The sequence below is a fragment of the Heterodontus francisci genome, chromosome 32 (genome assembly GCF_036365525.1).
Source record: "Heterodontus francisci isolate sHetFra1 chromosome 32, sHetFra1.hap1, whole genome shotgun sequence".
In the NCBI taxonomy this organism is placed as follows: Eukaryota; Metazoa; Chordata; class Chondrichthyes; order Heterodontiformes; family Heterodontidae; genus Heterodontus; species Heterodontus francisci.
This window is the reverse complement of record NC_090402.1, coordinates 40253130-40272132: the sequence shown is the minus strand read 5'-3', so window position 1 is coordinate 40272132 and position 19003 is coordinate 40253130.

Sequence of the window (19003 nt, the reverse complement as noted above, 5' to 3'; positions counted from 1 at the left end):
AATCTTTTTAGCAAGAAGAAATACTGCTAACTGCTATGTTTGAATGACTGAATGACTGTCATGTGATAGCTCCTCCTATTCTGTGGTTTTAAGCAGGTGTTTTCTCAGCAGCAAAGGAGAAGCTTCTGGACTCTGACGCATACAGACCCAAGTGGGGGTCTCTCTCTCTCTCCATTTCAGTTTACAAGCTTCAAACTCTGCCTGTTAGCTTGCCACCTTTGCATACTCCAGCTACAATCAGAAACCCCATTGGAGGAAATCATCTGCATCACTGTTTCCAACAGACCCACTAAACCAGTCATCTACCTCTTCAACTAAAAGCCTCAGGATCACCGAATTCAGCTAGAAGCCAGCTGAATCACCAAACTGCACAGGCTGTAAACCCCTTTTTTCTATGGACTCTAACTCAACTAATCTACCTTCCCCACTCTGTAACCTATTTATGTGTGTGTGTGTGTGTGAATGAAAGTTAGCACGAAGTTTATTATTTTCATTAGTTTGGTTTAGGTACAATAAAGTCAACTTCTTTCTTTGTTCACTCAATAAAGCCTGTCCAATTGGTTCTTGTTATGATAATTGCAAGTTAGTAATCAAACATCTACTGAATTGGCCAGTACATCCACTTTAAGAAAGAAGTAAACCCATTGTGGGACAAGGAGAGGGAAATGAGGGAAGTCCCTTGACCCCTCCTCACCTGACCATAACATTGTTGTTAAAAGTGTTTATATGTGGTTTACACTTTTATAAGAGATGTCAGCATTAGTTCAGTAGTTGCACTATTGCCTCTGAGTCAGAAGGTCATGGGTTAAAACCTCAATCCAGGATTTGAAGACATAACAACACTACAATGTCAGAGGTGCCAATTTTCAGATGTGACATTAAACTAAAACCCTGTCTGCCTCATCGATGGACAGAAAAGCTCCCATGATACCAATCAAACAAAAGGTTGTGCACAAATTAATTGCGACATTTGCCTACCTTACAATACTGACGTTGTTGTCTATGAAGGGCTTGGGGACATCTTGAGGATGTGAATGGCATTATATAAGTGCAAGGTCATTCTATGTAATGAGGGAATGCCAACTGTTCTCATCTTTGTATCAAAGCACAGCAACTGGTTTTCATGGGTAATTTACTGTTATATTTAATTCTCAGTTCAACATTGTTCTTTGACCCCATTAACATACCACTCTGACACTTCACATTTCTAACCAGCTATATGGGCAGCTCTATGGCACTACTGCCAATTTGTGTCAAATGATGGGAATTTTATGCTATGATCTCACACTGGTTTGTAAATTAGATTAAAACTGTCAAAATTAATTTTAAGTTTTCGATATAAATATCTCATCATTGTGAAATGAACACAAATCAATATTCCAGAGATGAATGGGAGATTTTCCTAACACACTGCACTGACTTGTTGGCATCATTAAAATAGAAACTCATCTCCAATTATTTTTCTAAGTCCTTAGATCCAGTGCCCTTTACAGTAAGTTATTTTCAAATTATCTGTTCACCTCCTGACACATCTTCCTATAATTTCCTTCAGACATTGCAGCATGATCAGAGAGTGTAATTATATTTGAGCCTTTGTAAAATTTGGAACAAGGGTTGTCAAGACAGAGATCCCATTGCTCTTTGACGAAGCATCATGCAGAGCTCAATTGTAGGAAAAGAATGTTGAATATTATGTCATGTGATAATAAGGTGCACTGAACTTCAAGGACAGATGGGGGAGGAACTGGGCGCTGTAATGCTCAACTTTTTTTAGGCACCATGCAGCTTCTGAATGCTTGAAAATAGTGTCCGAAATGTGGACCTACACTTCCACTGGAAAGTGCACAGGATGCCTTCATGATAAAGATGTTTGTGTGCATACACCTAATGACTACCAGCAGCATGCAAAGCAGGTAGATTATGGCGTCAGTTCATGTACACACTGGTTTGACGCCAGTGCTGCCATTTTCAAACTGCAGCCAATGCCATGTCTTAACCTTGCATAACTCAACAGCATTATTTAAAGTGATCATGAATTACTTACAGGTTAGTTGCTGGATTATCTCATTCTGCAGCAGCCCTCTGTGCCACCTGTATTTAATGAGACATCATGGCAAGTCAAGGGTTGGCTAGTGGGCGACAAGGGTCATCCATTCATAACGTGGTGCATGACTTTGATCCGGAACCCACAGATACGTGCACAGCAAGCCTACAATGAGAGCCATGCTGCCATAAGTAACATTATAGAGTACACCATCAGTGTCCTCAAGCAATGTTTCCATAGCCTGGCGTACTCTGGAGGAGCACTGCAGTACTCAGTTGAGTGCATATTAAGATTTTCAAGATGCTGCATAAAATGGCCATTATGAGGGAATAGTTCTTGCCACTACCTTTCAGGCAACAACTGAGGACCTGGAGAACAAGGAGGAGGAGGAGGATGTGCCTCAGGAAGTGAATGAACAGGAAGGGAAAGGGAGGCTACAATGTAGACAGCCCCTGTTACGAGGATTCCAAGTTTTTTGTATTAAAACTTGGGATTCTATATTTTTAAAAACTGAAAAGGATTTCAGTGGACATTGAGACATCTGGAAATAACTGAATTTTATGGATGTTTTGAAAGGAAGTTCAACAAAAGTTGAATGAAAGTTGAACTGGTAAAGGTAAATAAGGACTGGAAAGCAGGTAATTTCAAAGAAACCAGTAAGGGGTTTGACCTCAAAGCTACCCTCTGTTGTGGCAAGAGAGATTTATGACTTGGCATGTGACTTGTTTCCGGAAGGTTTTGGTTTCATTTTTGTACTTTAAAAACCAGTGAGTTTGAACAAAAGCAGGCAATCGGAATTAGATTTTAACCTGCCTGGAGATCAGAAGAAGAACCAGAAAAAGTATTACTTCCCTGTAAAGAAAAGCATTAGCTCTCTTAAAAAGCAAAAGCTTGTATGAAGTGGTACTGTTGCCTCCTGCATTTTCGAAGAAACCCTGAATTTTCAGAGATCTTGCATCTTTGAAAAAAAAAGACCTTTGCATCGAATGTGAGAACTGACACCTTCTGGAATACCCCTGATGGAAGACCTATGTGAAGCCTTCTACAATTGAAGTTCTTTGAATGCCTACCCATCACAGACTGTTCATCAACTTCACCTGGAAAGACTTTGAGTGGCATCCAACTATTCGACTTTGGGACACCTCACCAAACCAAAGATCTTCCTTCCAGATCATGACAGTCTAAGTTTTTTATTGTTCCTTTCATTCTTTTGAAACAGCTGTAACCCCAAATCCCTTTTTTCCCAGTTGACAGGTTTTTGGATATATGTGCGTGTGTGTGAGGGCTAGGAAAAAATAAAGATTTTTAATATCTCAATTCGTTTGTAGATTTACTTCATTATTGGTTAAGACTTGGTTTTATAATAAATGTTTTTTTTTTGTTGATTAAAGAAACCTGGTTTGTGTGCTTCATTCTGGGGACAAATAGAATATCTAATTAGCTGTTTCGGTAAATGGGAAAATTTATTGATATGCTATAACCTGTGGAGAAGTGGGACTGAATTAACAGTGCACTCCTCCTGCCACAGTCACCAGCTTCTACGTGATGAAATAATTAATGAATGATACCAGTAACATCAACCACACCTCCCCATTAACCAACAGTCCCACACTCCTTAACTTTCCTTTATCACTGACCATCACATTGTTCTCTTTCCCACACAAAAATAAAAACCACCAGAAAATGCAAAGTCTAATCCAAATTTATAAATTCAATCATTACAGATGCAGATAAAAATAAATTAATCTCCCATGTGCATTCGCTTGGTGTGTGTTCTGTATGCTATTGCCTCTCCTAGTGCTCCTAAAAGGTGTTTTCCCGATGGCTATGGTATGGGTCGTGGAAGGCTGCTGACCTCCAACTGAGGACACTGTAGATGGCCTTGGAGGGAGACGTGGACCTAGAAGGTCCGGATACAGACTGCACCATTTCAGCCTGGGCTGCAGCAGTCTGAGCTGGATGGCTGACAGGCAATAGCAAGGGTGTTGGTGCAATGGAAAGGGTTGGAACAGAAATGCTGTCATCCTGAGAGACGACAGCAGGTTTGTGCTCCATGGAGCCAGTGCCATTCAAATGGGGCAGCACCTCAACAATCCTACTGATCTGTCGGAGACCAGATTGCTGGGCGCCTGTAATATCCTGGAAGCCCCTTTGAACACTGGTATCCAGAGCCATGATGGTAACAGTTTAAGCTTTCACTGGTGTAGTATTGCAGTGTTTTGAAATTGCAATTGCATTGTGCATTGTATACTCTCAAGGCTGCTTTAGAACAAACAGACTAGCAAAGAGAAAATGAAATGAAACAGAAGAATAAGAGAGAAGCCTTTGTGTTCGGCTGCTGCAGTCCTTATCTCTCTGTCTTTGCCTCATACCTGGGCTACACCTCACTCAAATCCCAAGGACATTGCAATGATGACTGGGTAAAAAGCAAAGGATGAAACAAAAGGAAACATTGCTTTCAGGTATGAAAATTTTGGAAGGTTTTGTCTACTTTCACAGAATTTTAACTCGGAGACTGTGTTAGGCATACATAGTACACTCTATACTCACACACTGATCTCTTCAAAATAACAATCCAATAAAAAACATATAATCTTGGATCACTGCAGAGAAGTTTCCTCTGAAAGGAACACAATCCCAGATCCTTTGTCTCTGCATTGCTGATCAATATGGCATTGTCTATGCATGATCTACCACCTTTTGATGTACATTCAGAGCCATCATCCATATGCCCATGTTGGCAAAAGTACTGCGACATTTTGTTGGCAAAAGTACTGCGACATGTTCAGTACCATTCCCGATTCCTCAGATACTGATGCAGCCCATGTCCAGATGCAGCAAGACCTGGAAAACATCCAGGTTTTGACGGATAAGTGGCAAGTATTATTCGCACCACAAACAAGAGAGACTCTAACCATCTCCCCTTGACGTTCAATGGTATTACCATCGCTGATTTCCCCACTATCAGCATCCAGGGGGTCACCATTGACCTGTACTGAACTGGACCGACCACACAAATACTATGGCTATAAGAGCAGGTCAGAGGCTGGGAATTCTGCAGCGAGTAATTCAACTCCTGTCTCTTCAATGCCTGTTCACCATCTACAAGGCACAAGTCAGGAGTGCGATGGAATACTGTCCACTTGCCTGGATGGGTGCAGCTCCAACAACACTCAAGAAGCTCAACACCATCCAGGACTAAGCAGCCTGCTTGATTGGCACCTCATCCACCACCTTCAATATTCACTCCCTCCATCACCGATGCACAGTGCCAGCAGTGTGTTCCATTTACAAGATGCACTGCACCAACCCACCGAGACTCCTTCGACAGCACTTTTCAAACTCACAACCTCTACCACCTAGAAGGAAAAGGGCAGCAGATGCATGGGAACACCACCACCTGCAAGTGCCCCTCCAAGCCACACACTACCCTGATTTGCAACTATATTGTGTTACTTCACTGTGGCTGGGTCAAAATCCTGGAACTCGCTTCCTAACAGCACTACTGGTACACCTACACCATAGCCGTTCAAGAAGGCAGCTCACCACCACCTTGTCAAGGGCAATTAGGGATGGGCAATTAGGGATGACCCAGCCAGAGATGTCCACATCCCACAAACTAATAAAAAAACACACATGCTAGCAAAGAGAAAGTGAAACTAATTCAGAAGAATAAAGGAGAAGCTTTTGTGTTCAGCTGCTACAGTTGTTATCTCTCTGTCTTTGCCTCATATCTTATATTAAACTCAGCTGAAGCTCACTCAAGTCCCGAAGACATCACAACCACAGCACTCAGGCCTTTGATGGAAGCTGTTTGTGTTGCAATGGAAGCTGTGACATTGGCCATCAGATGCTGCACCATGGTGGGTTCCATAGGTGTGCAGATCAAGAAGACCACCTGTTCCATGTTGGAAAGGATGGGTTCCAAACTCTGGGTAAAGCCATAGGTCAAGTTGGTGCTGAACTCTTCCATTCGCCTCGACATTAGATGATGGCTTGCTGGCAGGCTTTCCAGTGTACTGAGTATTTGTGTATGTGCAGCCATCAGACTTTTTTCTGTAGCCTGGCCCATTGAAATCCATATCTGAGTCCTCTGCAGCAGTACTAGTGTGTAACCTTGCCTCAGGCATATGTGCTATCCTTGTGCTCCACCCTGCCCCTGAGCACTTGTGCATGGTGTCTTAGTACATGCAGATCCCTCCATTGCCATAGTCTCTAAAATACGTGCAGTCTCATTCTTTGAGTCGGTGGCTGCAAGATTGATTGATGGTGTCTCATTATCTTCCCTATCATCTTCCACTACCTCCATTGACTGGGAAGGTTCCAGGTCTTACATATATGAAATGACCGGGACAACCGTTGAGCTGTGGTGAGAAAAGAGGAGAAAGTAAGAAGTGCATTCTTACACTATGTACAGCTTCTGAGTCAGAATAAATAGATTGTGGGATGAAGGAGAAGTGAGATGAGAGAAGGAGCATTAGGAATGCAGATACCCTCATCATTGATCTCTCAACACCTTCAGTGGCTACATCTCAGCGATGCCTCTTCACATGATGGCCAGCACTGTTTCCTTCATGGGAATTAAAAAATGCAGGTGCACTTGTCCTCCACTAATTCTTTCCTACTGCCTCCTGTTATGCCCCACATTCTCCTGCAGGAAAGAGGGAGCTGTGTCAGTGAGTGACCTGCAATATGTCTGGGTGATGTGGCTGTCATGGTTAAATATCTGCTAGTGCGCGTGAGCTTTGAGTTGTGGGTGAGGTAAGGCATATGAATTTTAGGGTTGTGCCCTGATTGATAGAGATTGTTGGTACGTGGGTGATGCGGTTGTAGTGAATTGAGCAGTGGAGAAGGTTAGTGGTGCAATTGGTAGGATATGTCATTTGAACATGAACTCACTCACCTTGTCAGATCATTAAGTTTCTTCCTGCACTGCATCCATCTTTTTGGAAAAAACACTTCTGGCATTGACCTCCGCCGCTATTGCTCCTATTTCTTCTTCAGCTTCTTTCTGGAGAGCCTCCTGCCCCTCGCTATCGGCCCCCCGCCCCTACCCCGAGGATATAGGATGTCTCTCCTTCTGGATACCTCGTCCACCCAGACCTCCAGTGCATTGTCTGAAAACCTTAGTAATCAGTCTCTCACATGTTCATCCATTGTTCAAAGTATCATAGTTCAGAGTGAAATAAAAACAAGAAATGCTGGAACTACTCAGCAGGTCTGGCAGCATCTGTGGAGAGAGAAGCAGAGTTAACGTTTCAGGTCAGTGACCTTTCATCAGAACTCAGTCCAGAGTGACTTTGAAAACCTTGCATCACTTTTTGCACACAGAATATATTTCTCCTTCAAGAGGTGCAAGCTGCCTTTAAGTACCACTAACCACTCATGATATTGCCCCCCCGGCCCGCCCCGCCCCGCCCCCACTGATGCTTGTAACTAATGAACAATGTAGGAATGCCAGCTGCACACAGCAATCATTTAAAACAGTAGGCAGCATCAGTTGAATGTGAACAATGAATGGGCATGAGTTAAATGCAAACTCTGCACCCATATTCAGGGTTTAACCAATTTCTCAACAAACACACCCTTGATTTGTAAGAGCACAGAATGATAATCATGCAAATATATTACACACTGTCTTGCAAAAAGCATGTCACTGACCCATTTACACATCTACAACCATATTTCAGTGAATGTTTGTTATGCTAGGCCTCCACCCTGCCAAGAATGAGGCACATTAATTTTGTCAGGAGCATTGATTTTAAACTGTTACTGGAGTGAAGAAAGGACTTGTTAAACAGATCAGCCGTGGCTGGAAAAGACATTTGCATATTAACAGACGGTTTGGAAGGACAAAGGACGATTCCCTGACACATTCAACCCACAATGGACCTTGATCACCAGCTATTGTGTGTAAGAGAAGCATTCCGGAGACTGCTAAGGTGGTACAACCCAAGGCGTGGTCAGACCAGTTAGTCATATGACTAACCTACTTGGCAACCTGGCTTTTTCTGAATTGTACAAACAGTTTGAATGGAGAAAGCCTGTTTGCTCCTGAACTGAGAACATCTCTCCTGTCTGCTCCCATCCCTTTCTCACAAGCCTCTGAATCCACTGAAGACACATGAACCCAAGAGAGAAAGTCTCCTACAGTGAACAAGGTTTAAGAAGAATACTGGGCCCCAACGAAAAGCAAGATCTACCTACAATCAAGGACTCTACAGTGAGCTCGAAGATCGTAACAAAATCTCTTCACATATTGCCTCAAACTTTTCCACTTTATTTTTCTTCTGCTCTTTTCTGTCTCTATTTTCATGTGTGTATCGCGTATGCATGCTAGCATGGGTGCATCCTGTATCCGTAGGCATTAACCGAGTTAGAGTTTAAGTTCAAGTTTAATAAATTTCAACTTTCAAGCTAAGAAAGCCTGTTTGTGCTGGTTTCTTTGCCTTACAATTGAAAAGCAGTGAACAAGGATTCACCAAAGGGGAGATAAAAACTGTGTGTTTAAAATTAAACCCTGTTACGATAAGACCAGGTGAAGGCTGAAAGGGAACCCTAGATCTCTTTCTCACCAGGTCATGATACCACGTTTGCAAGAATAACTTGTAGGTCTATCATGGCCCTCACATGCAGGAGGGTGTTTTAAATAGGTAACATTGAAAACAACCAAATAATGCTTGTGAGAAGAGGGAGGTAAGAGAAGGAAAGAACTATGGGTGCATGCAGGGGAAGGGCTGAAATATGGCTGAACAGAAGGGCTCTGAGCAGGTTGCTGGAAGCAAGATGGGAAATGATGAGGCAGAAGGATTCAGGATGTGAGCTCCAGAGTACAGAAGTACAATGGCTGAAAAGGCAGTAGTCAACTGTAGTATTAGTAGAGTAACTAGTATCTCACAATAAAACCATTTGAGTAGAAACTCAAAGTAAACATCTAAAAATAAATTCAAAAATTTTGCAACAGCAGAAATCTTTAGCTGGACGTTCCTGAACCCCAGTCTCTATGGGAACATGTAATACCCACAACTCCGCTTCTCTTTCCCAATATCTGAAGCAGGTTTAATTCAAAATAAATATCTTATTCCCTTTGATCATAAAAAGATGAGGAGAAAGGAAAAAATACACACAACATACAAAGCCTCAAATTCCAGTCAGGTCTAAATGTAATTACATTTCTAATATCTCTCAGCCAGCACAACAGCCTCAAAGTGTGTGAAGAATACGTGCGATAAGACCTATCCATCCCAGCATAAATCCCAGGTTTATCCTTTCATATCCATTCTTTTGATAATAAATCCACTGCCTCTTGAAGAAAATTAAAAAAGGAAATTGTTTCATTGGTGTCTAATATAGAGTCTTATTGAATACCGAGATCCAAAACACACCACCAGTTTTGGCTCAATTTATTCTGACTTCATTAAAAAGTCTTTTTTTTTTAAGTTCAGGTGCTAAATCTTGAAACAAGTTAATCAAGCTCTTCTTACACACTCATTCACAGTACATTTATACTGTAACTACCCATTTGAGATTCAAAGCTGCAGCATTGGCTCCAGCCGGGCAGAACTTCATTCATGCTGCCGAGAGATGCAATTCCCTTGCCAAGAAGGGAGAAAGAGCTGTTCACATGCATGCTTACATGTGTGCGCAAAGATCCTTTCTGAGCAATTCAAGTTTAATTGTTTGGAGATGGATTGAAGGGCATACTTTCAACATTTATATTACCTCCTGGTAAAATTATGAAGTGCTCAGCAGGCCCATCTTAAAACCATGTTTGACACTGCATGTGCATAGCGTCCAACTCAAATGAGCTGAGATCCTTCCCAAATGGTTTCATGCTGTATGGCCTCCAGAATCTGACTCCAGAATTACACTGCAACCTACCTTTGCGACAAACAGACTTCCAATTTAATACAAGACTGAAGTTGCAGTATGACCACAGTCTTAAAGGTGCAACTTTCTCCTTTCCCCTTTACCTTGAATGAAATGCTGAAATGGTGGAATTTACATTTCTTTTTGTCATATTCTAACCTATTGAATTGTTTGTGCAGAAATTTAAACATTTTTAAAGAAGACATTTTTTTTATAATTTAGTCCTAAGAAGACCAATCAATTTTTGTACATACCTTTATATTTCTCCCTTCTTCGACAGCACCTTCCAAAATTACAACCTCGACTGCCTAGAATGACAAGGGCAGCAGGTGCGTGGGAACATCACCACCTGCAAGTTTCCTTTCCAAGCCATACATCAACTTAACTTGGAAATATATTGCCATGCCTTCATCATCACTGGGTCAAAATCCTGGAACTCTCTACCTAACAGCATTGTGGATGTACCTACACCACACAGGCTGCAGCGGTTCAAGAAGGTGGCTCACCACCGCTTTCTCAAGGGCAATTAGGGATGGACAGTAAGTGCTGGCCTTGTCAATGACGTCCTGTGAAAGAATTTGTTTTTTAATGCTGCTTGCCACAAAACACAAAAATATTTACCCAACAATGAGGCAACATTAATAATGGCCCTTTTCCAAACCCGAAAGCCGACAAAAGTCAAAGAGGAAAAAGCAGAAAATAGCACTGCTGTTAATGAGCTAAAAATGAACTCAGTGAAGGCCCAAAGAGATTATGGTTGCAGCTTCAAAATTTTATGCTGGATGGATATATTGGGGACAGAAGTGGGAGGAAAGAAATGAAGTTTAATAATGCAACATCATTGCTCATTTTTTCCCCTTATGATTCAAAATAGTGTCAGAGACTGGTAGAAATGGGAAAAGGAATTAATTTACATCAGAACACCCATGAGAGAAAGGGTTATCATTGATAAAGGAAAAAGCTTAACAAGACTTCTGTTTTCACTGGAAAATCCTTTAAGAACCTACTGAGAAAATAATGAATTGAGCCATCTGACAGTCTAGGATGACAATAATACAAGGTGAATCATCCATAAAATTTAAGCACAAATCTCTAATTTTGTCTGGGGAGAGCAGTGATGTTGTACTTGCAGTTCTGCATCTTGCATGAGTGCAAGGTTCCTCTGAATCCCCCAAACTGCTTTGTTGCAGCAGATACCTAAAGCATGATAGACTTAAGATTTCAAGGGCAGACACTTAACATAATTGATTTTAATTCAAGTGAAGTAACTAGCTTGAATCTCAAATTAAATCAGTGGATAAAAATCTGTTGATGTTCTAACCTTGAAGCAACCAGAAATTAGGGCAAGTGTTTGCTGGTCGGCAAAAGCATGGAACTGATTTTATTTTTAAAAAATCTTTTACGTCATTCATGACTCCAACAGTCAAGCTGACTCCTTGGAAAATGTCCAATGTGTTCACCTCTTGTATTGAATTTTGCCTTTTAACTTCAGTTGCTGGCTACAAATTGTTCTGTGCATGTAGGTAAATTGCAATTGTCCATTTCTATTGTGAGATTTACTGGATCTGATCACTGCATGTCGGCTGTAGCAGGTAATGGTTCCTAGTTCAAACTGTGCAATTAGGTTAGTTAAGAATTGATCAGTGAAGACTGTATTTTTGTTCCTTCTCAGTACTTTCACCTCACCTCTACCTTGTTATTAGGTAGACCCTTTTGTTTGTTTAAAGAATTATTTTCCATCTGTTCTTTATGTGTTATTACATGATTATGAACATTTAAATGACAATCAGGAAAACACCAGCTGGTCCATCAAGCCTGTTCCACACTCATGATGGCTGGAACATCAAGACTAGACCCGTTCAAAATACACTCCAAACACACTCTCCATCAAGTGTATCTGATTTTTTTTTCGAAAAGCGCTGAAGTTGAAGAATGGTAGTTATGTTGCCAAAAACACTTGTGTGCATCCTGTGGTGCCAGGTCAAGTATAACACATTAAATCTTAAGTGAAAAAAGTTGCAATACAAAACACTTTGTAAGTTGAATCTAGCCTTTAGAGTAATATTATAATACAAATTATAATAACATACCTTCCAGACCATAGTCAAAAGGCCCAAATGATTACATCATGCCATCTCTGCACTCCATTTTGCATCTGTTCCAATTGGTTGATTTACCATGATTAGCTGCTATACATTTTCCATGGGTTGTACAGGCTGTTTGATACCCATGAAGCTTTGTGGGTCTATCATTCCCTGATGAATTCCTCCCCCTGCCGGACTTGATGGACACCGCACCCTGTGCAGCTGGTGGAGAGAGATCATGGTTACTGAATAGCTGGCACTATCAAAGTTGTTCTGTGCTTGCTGGGTGCTTTAACAAGCAATTGTGGACCAAAGTGTGCGAACTGTGGATTAGACTGGACAGTTACCTTTTAAAATAGGCCTCCCACAAACATTTTCAGGATAATTGATATATTTCAAAAGTGGGAAAACAGCATCTTGTTTAACCCCAAGTCCACATTTATAGCCTGTCAGGGGCCGGTAAACTATTCCTGGACAAATGATTCAATTGCTTTAGTGATGCAAGGTTGGTTTCTACAATTACCTGAACATGGTTAAATTCAGCTCTCTTGTTCCCAAACCCCCTCCCGCACCCAAAATGTAACAGATATTATCAGGGAACAAGAGATATTGCTACCTCCTAAAATTCCATTCTCCCCCTCAACAGCTTCTTAAATTCAATAACTTCCCTACTGCAAGTTTGTTTTCCATGTAACCTTTAATCTCACTTTCTCATTTCCATTTGAAGTCATATTTATTTGGCAGAGAATATCTGTCAAGAATGTCATCCAAAAATGAAATATAGACATCACACTCTGTTTAAATATGGGTGACAAAATTTACAAATATTTAGTACCATAAATAACAGAGGCCTTGAAACATCAATACTGCCTCCATTATATGACAGATTTCAAAGTAACAAGTGATCACTTTGAAAGGTAATGGGGACATTACTCACTCCAGAATCTGAGCATCATTTGTTTATATGACAATGCAATTTGTTATTGCTCACTCTTTGTTTGCTATTGGACAAGGGAAATGTTTTCACAAAAATTCTTATTAGAGTAATTGCAAATTAAGAGCCAAGGCAATATTGGAACACTGAGCAAATATTCTAATTGGGAAGATGTGAACTTGGATTCAACAATCCTCACAGTGACAGATTCAGGCCACAAACAAAAATGGTATTCCGGTCTTTAATCATCAGTGTGAATGCATGATGAAAAATAGGCCTTCAACTTTCTTGTGTCATCATCTACCAATTCCTAACAGCTCATCTGATTTACTTCCTACAAAACAATGCAAGTCAATAGAATACTTTGCATTTGTTGCAGATATACTCTTGCATCCTTTTCCCTTACAAAAAAAGAAATATGCTTTAAAGACTGATCAACTCATTCTAATACAGAAGGAGAGCAGGTCCACTTTCCTTCAGATGTCAAAAGACAACAGATTCAGACTTTATGCCAAATCCATCAACTGTGGAACTACCTTTAAAATTGCCATTTGCCTTCAAGTAACACAGTAAACAGCCAGATGTAGGAACATAGAAAACTCTAGGAAAAAAAAAATCCTTCTCGTTTGCTATCTATCATCCTGGTGGTCACATGATACGACGATAGTGGAGTTGTTCACTGATCGTCGCAATCAATCTCTATTAATTAGTCTACAACAGAGCCAGAAATGACACAAGGAAAACTGCAGTACTGCTTTGGGAATCGTAGGGGCAAAGTCACCTGTCCCTCTCAAATATGCTACACTTAGCTCATGTCATGTCTCAAATTAATCATATACTATATCCCAAAAAGCTATTTTCTGCTTGAAGAGTCAAACTCTCATGTTAAAATGAGAGCATGCAAGCATTTTCTCTCACAAAACAGATCTAAGCATTGCATCATTCTAGTATTCAAAAATACTCCTAAGTGGCTCAAATAGCAGCTTGCTGTGAATCTTCAGACCACTCCTACTAGTGACGAGGTACTGCATTTATTTGCCATTTTCTTTGCTATGTGGCTATTATTTCCTTCCTCACAACCTTTTCAGATTCCCCAGTTGACAGCTGTTTGATAGCCAAGAAGTGTTTTTCATGGGTAGAGGAGTTTTCCTGAGTTTTTACAATGCTTCTGAAGCACTTTAACACCGATCAACTTGTCACAATCTGAGATAGATCCTGAGAGATATGTTCTCTTCCTGAAAAAAAGTACATTCCTTGCACCTTCACCATTTTATCTCCAGACACTTCTGCCCTTCCTCGTCCAGGGCCTGGAGCCAGCAAATTTAAAATCTACATATTCCTTCCAAATGCTCTCTCTCCAGCAGTACTGTGGCCACATAACTGATGAGGTTCGGGGTATGTTGCCTGAGAAAAGTTTTAGATTTTCATTCAAAATGATGTTATTTCACTTCAAAGTTGATACATTTTTAGTCCCAAAAAATGGCATGGAAACAAATAACTTGCTCTCCTGATATTCAACAGGTCAACCAGACTATTGCATCCCCAAAAGCCACCCACAGTCACTCTTAATCCCCGTCACCTCTATTTCAGTTCACAAAGATATTCTTGCCCTCGTAAACCTCATCTCCTGACTTACAGGTGGGAATACTTGATCTGTCATGACACTGGGGGCAGGATTCTTAGGCCCTCCTGGGGATTGGAATAGAGATGGGCGGGTGCTAAAAGTGGCGCTGCTGGCCGGCGTGCCAGTTTTCCGTTGCCGATCCTGGCGCCAATGAGCTTCACCAGGATCTGGGAAGGCAGGCCTCGGCAACCCACCCAATTCCATCATGAAACCAATTAAAGTTGTAACCGAGCTCACTGAGAGCTCGTTCAGGGCCAGTTTTGGATCTTGTTGGGGGCGCATGGGTTGTAAGCTGGGTCAGGACAAACCAGATGTATGGAAGTGGAAACACAGTGGGGAGCCAGTCATGACCGCACAATCAACTTTAGTGGGCCTATAAAAGGGAGTACGGCTGAGAGAGGCACACGGCCATTGGAACATAGGTACCATCAGGTGTGCAGAGGTTGCGGGGAGAGTAGTCTGTTTGCACTCTGGCAGTGCAAGGAATCATCACCCTCCTGACACTAGGAGGGCATATGAGAAGGGGGTAAGGCTTCCAGACATAATCAGGAGTACAGCTGAGCGCAAGGAAGGTAATAGCTGACAATGGGAGCACAATTCTCAAATTTTGGGTTGAATGGCGATGAGGAATGACATCCTCAACAAGAGAGGCAGTGCCCCGGGCATGAAGTGGGCAGTGGAGAGGGAGGAGGGGCAGGAAGGCATCAGAGGCCACACCTTCAACGTAGGATCTACTGAAGACGGAGCTACTTGGATATGTCTGAGAATTAGTTCTGCAGAAGACGGCACTTATCCAAGCAGATAATCACTGAAATTTGTGCCTTCATCGCGGAAGACCTCACAGCCTGCAGCACTGCTCGACTTGCCCTGCCAATAGCCATCAAAATCACTGCTGCCTTGAACCTCTTCACCTCTGGCTCCTTCCAAGGATCAACTGCAGACATTGGTGGTGTCTCGCAAACGGGTGCACACCATTGCATCTTGCAGGTCACTGATGCCCTATTTGTGAGAGCTGGGCAGTACATTCAATTCCAGACAGATAGGCCTGGCAGGTTTCGCCTCCATCGCTAGATTCTTCCAGTTGCAGGCCATCATCGATTGCACTCATGAGACCATTAAGGCAACAAGTGACCACTCTGTGAGATTCATCAACAGGAAGGGCTTCCACTCCCCCAATGTTCAGATGGTCTGCGACCACAACAAGAGCTTCCTCCATGTGTGTGCTTGCTTTCCTGACAGCTGCCATTACTTCTTCATCCTTCGGCAGCCCAGGTGCTGAAGCTCTTCATTCCATCCCCAAACTTCATGGATGGATTCTAGGAGACAAGGATTATCCCTTGAAGAGAAGGCTACTCAACTGTCTATGATACCCCAAGACAGAGACACAGAGGTGCTGCAACTGAAACTGCTCACTAGGACAACCATCGAGCAGGCCATCAGGCTTCTGAAGATGCAGTTCCTGTGCCTAGACAAGTCAGGTGGCACCCTGCAGTACATTCCTTCAAGGGTTTCGCTCATTGTGATGGTTTGCTGCGCTCTCCATAACATGGCCCTCCAGAGAAGTGTACACCTTGAAGAGCGTGAGGCTCTGGAATGACATAGCTCATCATAGAAGAGGAGGAGCAGGATGTGAAAGAGGAGGAGGAAGCAGAGAAGGAGGAGAAAGAGAAAGATGCAGAACACAGAGATGCCCCGGCTTCACAGGGAGGTGGCCAGGGACAGCGCATGACTCATCAGGATGCTGTCAATGTCACGGAACATGTGATCCAAGCAGGTTTCAGCTAAGCCCCTGGAACCCAGGAGGACAGCATGGTCTGGAACTTAAATTCACCTGCCTGTGAGGACACTTCCATTTGAAGACACAGCCTTGAATAGATCAACTCTTACTGCCAAGATGATCCATGCCTGTCCATTGGTTTCACTGTCCCCCCGTCAAGGATAGTTGCTTCCATTGACCACCACTTCCCTCTTTTCCAATGTCGCCATTAAATAATGTAAGCTCACATGTCTGGCGCATGTGTCAATATTTACATTGTGTTGAATAAGAGAAAGAGTGCACATTTAGAAGTAAAATAAATCCCAGTGAACCATTCAGTGCTCTGCCCAATGCTGTTGGCTCCACTCTTGACAATTCTGTGCGATTATCCCCTTGTGGCCTCAGATGAGGTGGAGGCAACCTGGTCGCTTTTCTCTGTTAGCAGCTGAGATGCACGTGATAGATGTCCTTGTTTAGGCATGCCAGTGGGGGAAAATCCAGAGGCTGCTACACCAGCTTCATTGCAGAGGCGGCGCGCATCACTGGACCCTGCTGCACAGACATTCCCTCAGTCAGAGTGGCCAAGAAAGCTGCTGATGATGATGATAATGATGATGATGAGACCCCATGAGGGGTGGCACCCTCATACTCTTCAGTGACTGCCTCAGCCATTGGATGACCCTCTGGATGGCTGTATGGGAGAACCTTCTGGGGTGAAACTGGCATCCAAGCCATGCATCTCTGCGCCACCAGCGCCACTGAACAGTCCATGTTATGGCGTGTGGCATGCATTCTGTGCATGTCAATGTACTAGTCCTGCATTCACTCAGAGCGCAGCCTTATATGGTTCTTCATGTGGTTGGCCACTCTTTCAATGAGGGAACTCATGTATTCAAAGCCCTGATTGGTGGTGGTGCACATAAGCTGAATGGACTCCTCCCATGACTCTGCACTGCCTCAGGGAGCTCTGACATTGGGTACACATCCGTTGCTGCTGATCTAAGTAGAGCCTCCTTTCTCCAAGGGGGACTGTCCACAGTTGCTTTTGCCTCTCTCACTTCCTCCTGCACAGTAGTGATATGCTGTTCACCCAGTGTCACTTGATCTAATTGCATGCAAGAGTCTATGCCAAGGGCTCATTGTCATACAAGCTGTATGTATCAGTGCTGGCAAGTCCTCAACAGCGCTATGGCTCTGAGTCTTGCTGAGGGGTCAGTAAGTATCCTGGGCACACATTCCTCCCATGTTCAGGAGTAGCATGCATCCTCAGGCTCCTCAGCTGGCGTGTCTGCTGGCAGTTGACTACTCAGAGGCCTGTCATGAGGGTCTGATGTTGCACACACCTTGCCAGAGTGAATAAGTTCGTTGAAATTTTTCCAGCGCTGAACCAAGTTCCTCCTGACCACACCTCTGCTACTAACATTCTTAGTAACCGCAATCCATGCCTGCTTGGTTTTGGAAGGTTCTCTTCTCCTGCCACCCTCCGGAAAGAGGACCTCCAGGTCAGTGTCGACAAAGTGACTGCCTGCCCCACCCTGAGTCTTTCTTCTCTTATTATTGCTGCATCCATTCCTTCAGTCAAACGGCAGTCACAATAATTGCTGTTGTGTTGTGTTTAAGTCAGGCCCTCACTTGCACAGTTCCCGCCCCCATGGCCGCTCATTGACCACCAACCCACCTTCCAGCCAGTTAGCAGCCCACCTTCGTGAAAATTACTATTTCCCCCTGGGGTGGGCTTGGGACATGGAAATGACCCCGGTGTCGGTTTTCCAACCACAGAAGGAAAATCAGGCTCCACAATATCTGCTCCTGAAGAGATGCAACAGTGACAGTGACAGTAATAAAGAGCTCGTCAGGAAGCAACACATCAGTGATCTACTGGCTAGGTTCCTTTGTGCAGCAAATAAGCCGTTGTGGTGCAGACCTGAAGCTAGTTGGCCATTTCATGGGCTAAGAGGCGAAGGCACTGAGTATTTTAGTCCTTTTTCCCTCTTGATTTCATCCAACCTGTGACATGAAAAGCAAGGTAATTGGATAGTCTTTGACATGGCTTTTATGACTGTAATGAACAGCGTACACTGAGATCTTGTTTACTGCTTTAAGTTGATCTGCTAATTACCCTTTGTTAGACCAAATAGAAATGTACACATTTTTGCAGATTGACATTCAATTGGATTTTTAATTGACATATTTAATATATCCATGCTAGTATGATAAAAAAGGAGAAAGAGTGTCTTCAAACTGTAACAATTATCTCAGTTATCTTAGTCTGGCCTTGCCAGCAATTAGGTAAACACTGACATGCCAAACTGCTTTTATCATTACTATCATACTTCAAAGAAAATATCAGTCTTGACTGAAAGGTGGTAGAGCAGTGCAGAGAAATGAGAAGACCTCTTTCACTAGGGTCACTATTCATTTTGTTATGGTCAAGTGAGGAGGGGTCGAAGGACTTCCCTCTTTTCCCTTTCCTTACTTGACCACAACAGGTTTATTCTTTCTGAAAGTGGATGTACTGGTAATTCAGTCGAAGTTTGATAACTTACTTGCTATGATCATAACAAGAACCAATTGGGCATGTTTTCTTGACATTAACAAAGAAAGTGGTTAACTTTATTGTACCTAAACTGAACCAATAAAATAATAAACAGCATGTCAACTTACACTCTCTCACACACACAAGAGGTTTACA